We start from the raw sequence: 5,179 nt of genomic DNA on the forward strand, positions 1-5,179 counted from the left end.
CAATAACTATCTTAAGAATACTGTCTTGTGATTTACTATGCTCCTCATCACATTTTCTAATATTCTCAACACAGTATTCTGTGGATGGGTATCATTGTTGTTATTCCCACAGAATTAGGTCTTGATGCATGTTATTTAGACTTTCTTAGACTCAGTTTACCTATCTGAGAAACAGAATGATAATGGAAAAGTATAAGTGAAATAATAAAGAATTTAAACAGGACCTAAAGCATAGTTATTTCTCAATAACTATTCCACAGATCAGAAAACTAAGTTATTGCCCTCCAAGACCACACTGTGTAATATACAGACCTAGTCACATTTTAGATGATCAAATAGCCACTTATAGTTAATGATCAAAGCCCAGGAAGGAGGTGCTTCTTGAGCTAGAGCTTGAAATGTGGGTATAAACAAAGGAAGGGGTTCATTTAGTAATGTCAGGTGCAGTATATACATACCGAAAGTACAAGGTATTTAATTGAAGAAAAGGATATATGAGAAGAATTATGTCGTAGAGCATTTGATTTTGTCTAAAGTTTTTTGCACTTCACTCAGTCAACTTTGAAATTCATCATTTTTGAGAAAGGAAATTTTATATTAGGAAGTTTGATCTGACAAAATGGTTAGAATTGTTAGGATGGAGCAGAGGCTGGAAGACTTATTTGCTACAGGTCAGACTTGGGCCATGAACAGCTTGAATTATGATAATGACACAGAAACAAAAAGGAGGATTTGAAATAATATGTAAAAAGAACCGCTCTCTCACCGGAGCCCTGACCAGTGCCCAGCCAACAGAAGGTGATATTTGAACTGGCATTGAAGGACTTTGACAAGAGGGAAGAGAAAAACAGTGTTCAAGCTAAGGGTGTAGTGTGAGCACAGGCAGGAAGATTTTTGAAAGTGGAAGTGATCTGACTCATATATTGGTAGCACCCTCCAACCATTGGGCAGCTGCAGTATTCCAGGACCTGTGCTTTGCCTACTTTGTAATTAACCCTCACAACAATCCTCCAAGTAGGAGTGTAACAACCGTTGTGAACCAGACGGACTTATACCTTGTCCTGGATCTGCCACTCCCACACTTGGTGTCTCCAGTTGGCTGTCGGAGCTCGGCTGTAGACTTCGCTGAGGTATCACCGTGCTCTGGGTAGCTACTGCGGCTGCGGCAGCCATTCCATATTGTGTCGCCAGTGCCTGAGGTGAGCCCGCAGCCGCCACCGCCACCTCCGAGGCAGCCATTACACATCCCATTGCCTGTGCCTGAGGCGAGCCGCTGCTGTTGCTGCTGCTGCTGCTGCTGCTGCCACCACCACCAAGGCAGCCATTCCACATCACACCGCCAGTGCCTGAGGTGAGCCGCAGCCACCACCACTGCCAAGGCAGCCATTCCACATCACATGGCCCATGCCTGAGGTGATCCACGACTTCAGACCTTGAAGTCCCTGTGAGCAAGATCTGCTGAGGTCTTCTACCACCATGACGTCCTGCCAGGCCATGGGTCTCCTCCCATGTGCCTTGAGACAACATCTCCCTCCCCTTAGGGCTGGCCGAGCAGCTGCAATAAAGACCATCTCGAGCGATGGGATAGCACCACCTGCTAGCGATTCAAGGTAATAACACTGAAAGGGGAAAAACAGAAACTGGACAGACACAGGCCAGATCTGAGTGGTGAACAGGGACGTGGTGAACTGAGTGATGATCTGAACTGCCCTTCACAGCAGGCCAGGGGCAACTGACCCCAACTGTGAACTAATTTACCAGCCTGAAAAGACAGCTAAAAGTCAGAGCTGAAAGGACATTTGACTTAAATGAAAACTCTCAGAGTGTGCTTGATTGGTTCTGTTTGTTTACTGACGTGATTCTATTCCTTTTGTTTTGTTCCCCCCCCCCCCCGTTTTTTCCTCCTTCTTTTCTTTTCTCTGTAAACCCCATCTTTGTATAAAGGAGTAGCACACCAATAAGGAGGTTGGTAAGCTTGTAAGTTAACAACATTGTATGTTTTAGTTTTTTTTGTATGGGAGTTGATTAGTTCGTAGCCATGGTCTATTGTTTTTATATGTTTCAATTTTTGTCTCTCTCTCCATTTGTTGGTACACTTGTCTGTTTTCACCCTTACTCCTCTCTCTCTCCACCCCCTCTTCCCCCCACTATCTGCTCCATTCTCTTCCCTCTGTTAACCTCATTTTATTTCAGAGAGTAAACCTACAACCCCACTGCATGGACAGATTCCAAGGCAGTGGGAAGTGGGTTTCAGATTATCCTTACACCTGTTGCTGGATACCAGGACCTACAGATAGATTTTGAATCACAGCTCCCCCTCAAGTAAATCTCAAAACTGCAAAAAGGACCACCTCCAGCCTACAGTGCAACTCCAGAATTGAACAAAGTAAGAGGACATACATAAAGAAGAATAGGAGATTGAGCAAACAGAAGTAAAAACATCCCCTCCACCCCTGAATAACATAATTAAAGAAGATGGTGATATGGAGGGAAGGAAAAAGCAGGGAGGGGGAAAAAAACCACACAAATGAAGAAAAACCAAAAGAATATAGGTCTCACATAGACCCCTGGGAGGAAAGACACTGAGAAAACAGAGTTCAGAACACAAACAATGAAGAGCCCCCAGAATGACTGGTCACATGAAACAAACCCAGACATCAAGACATTGATAGAGAGAATTTAAAAAATTGAGGAGAGACAAGAGGAAAATTGGAAGGAGCTGACGTCAGAAATAACAGCAGTAAAGAATACGGTGATGGAAATAAATAACAAACTAATAAGCACGGAAAGCAGAATTAGCCAAGCAAAAGAAAGAATCTCAGAGCTCGAAGACCAAAGCACAGAACTAACCCAAACTGTCAAAAACATAGAAAAGAAGCTCAAAAAGAGAGAACAAAACTTTCACGAGATGAATGATTACTTCAAGAGACCGAACCTAAGAGTAATTGGTCTTCCTGAGGCAGAGAGAGAAACAGAGGCTACACCGGAACAAACATTTCATGAAATCATTCAAGAAAACTTCCCTCATCTCATCAGTGATGCAAAAAAATCAAACATAAGAGATTCAGAGAAGCCCTGCAAGACAATAAATAAGAAGACCAACTTCCAGACACATAATAATTCGCCAAAACAAAGTAGGTATAAAAGAAAAAAATCCTAAAGGCAGCAAGAGAAAAAGGTCAGACTACCTACTAGGGAAGTCCAATTAGAATAGCAGCAGATTTATCTACAGAAACCCTCCAGGCTAGAAGAGCTTGGAGCCCTATCTTCAAAGTTCTAAAAGATAAACAATTTCAACTGAGAATAACCTACCTAGCCAAGCTCAGCTTCATCAGTGAGGGAGAATTGAAATCTTTCCCAGATATCAAATCCCTAAGAACCTACGCTGCCATCAGACCACCTCTACAAAAAACACTTAAGAAAGTATTGAACACAGAAGAAAAGGAAAAAAGAACAACAATGTTCTTCACAAGAGTACCGGCAAAAGATTAAAAACAAACATGAACCAACTCCAGTACCAAAAGAAAGACAATGCACAAACAGAAAGATCAAAAACTCTGTAAGAACATTATGATAGGCATCAACACTCACATTTCAATAATTAGCTTGAAGGTCAATGGACTAAATGCACCACTGAAAAGACATAGAATGGCAAAATGGATAAAATATCACCAGGCAACAATTTATTGCCTTCAAGAGACTCACCTCACTAGAAAGGACACTCACAGACTCAAAGAAAGAAGATGGGAAACAAATTTTCAGGCAAACGGAACACAAAAGAAAGGAGGAGTTGTGATCTTAATCTCATACAAAATACCCTTTAAGCTATCAAAAATCAAAAAAGATACAGCAAGCCACTACATAATGATAAAAGGTTCAATCCATCAACAAGAAATATCCATCCTAAACATATATGCACCCAACATAGGAGCACCAACTTTCATAAAGCAGCTTCTAGGTAAATTTTAAAAAGTATCGACTCCAACACCATCATAGCTGGGGACTTCAATACCCCACTCACAACCCTAGACAGATCATCAAGACAAAAAACCAGCAATGAGATCTGAAACCTCAGTGTGACTCTTGATCAAATGGACTTAACTGATACCTACAGAACACTCTATCCAAAGACCACAGAATGTACATTCTACTCATCACCACATCATACGTACTCTCAGATTGATCACATACTTGGCCACAAATCAAGTATAAACAAATTTAAAAGGACCGAAAATTTACCATGTACCTTCTCGGACCACAGTGGAATAAAAATAAATATTAACACCAACAAGGTCCCCCCAAAACCCACAAAGACATGGACACTAAACAGCATGATGCTAAACAACTCCTGGGTCCACAATGAAATCAAAACAGAGATTAAAAATACCTAGAAAAAAATGAAAATGAAAAAACAGCTTACCAAAATCTCTGGGATGCCATGAAAGCTGTAGTAAGAGGAGAATTTATATCCCTACAAATGCACATGAAGAAAATGGAAAGATCACAAATTAATAGCCTATAAAGCCACCTAAGGAAGTTGGAAAAGCAAGACCACCAAAACCCTAATTTCAGCAGAAGAATCCAGATCACAAAAACAAAAGCCCAAATCCAGGACATAGAAGACAAAAAGATAATACAAAAAATCAATGAAACAAAAAGCTGGTTCTTCGAAAGGATAAACAGAATTGATGGTCCCCTAGCTAGATTGACCAAGAAAAAGAGAGAAAAAGCCCAAATAATCACAATCAGAAACACAAAAGATGAAGTCACATCTGACCCTGAAGAAATACAAAAGATCATTAGAGACTACTATGTACACTTGTATGGAAACAAAATTGAAAACCTTAAGGAAATGGAGAACTTTCTGTCATCACACAACCTGACTAGGTTGAAACAAGAAGAAATTGATACCTTAAATAGACCAATAACAATGAAGGAAATTGAATTTGTGATAAGAAAACTATCTACAAAAGAAAGCCCGGGTCCAGATGACTTTCCAGCAGAATTCTACAAAACACTTAAGGAAGAGTTGACACCAATCCTACTGAAGGTATTCCAGGCGATTGAGAAAGATAGAATTCTCCTCAAATCATTTTACGAAGCTAACATCTCATTGATACCCAAGCCAGGTAAAGACCCAACAAAGAAAGAGAACTACAGGCCAATATCTTTGATGAAC

Source organism: Carlito syrichta, unplaced genomic scaffold, assembly GCF_000164805.1.
Source record: "Carlito syrichta isolate Samal-C Ts95f unplaced genomic scaffold, Tarsius_syrichta-2.0.1 Scaffold308830, whole genome shotgun sequence".
Lineage (NCBI taxonomy): Eukaryota > Metazoa > Chordata > Mammalia > Primates > Tarsiidae > Carlito > Carlito syrichta.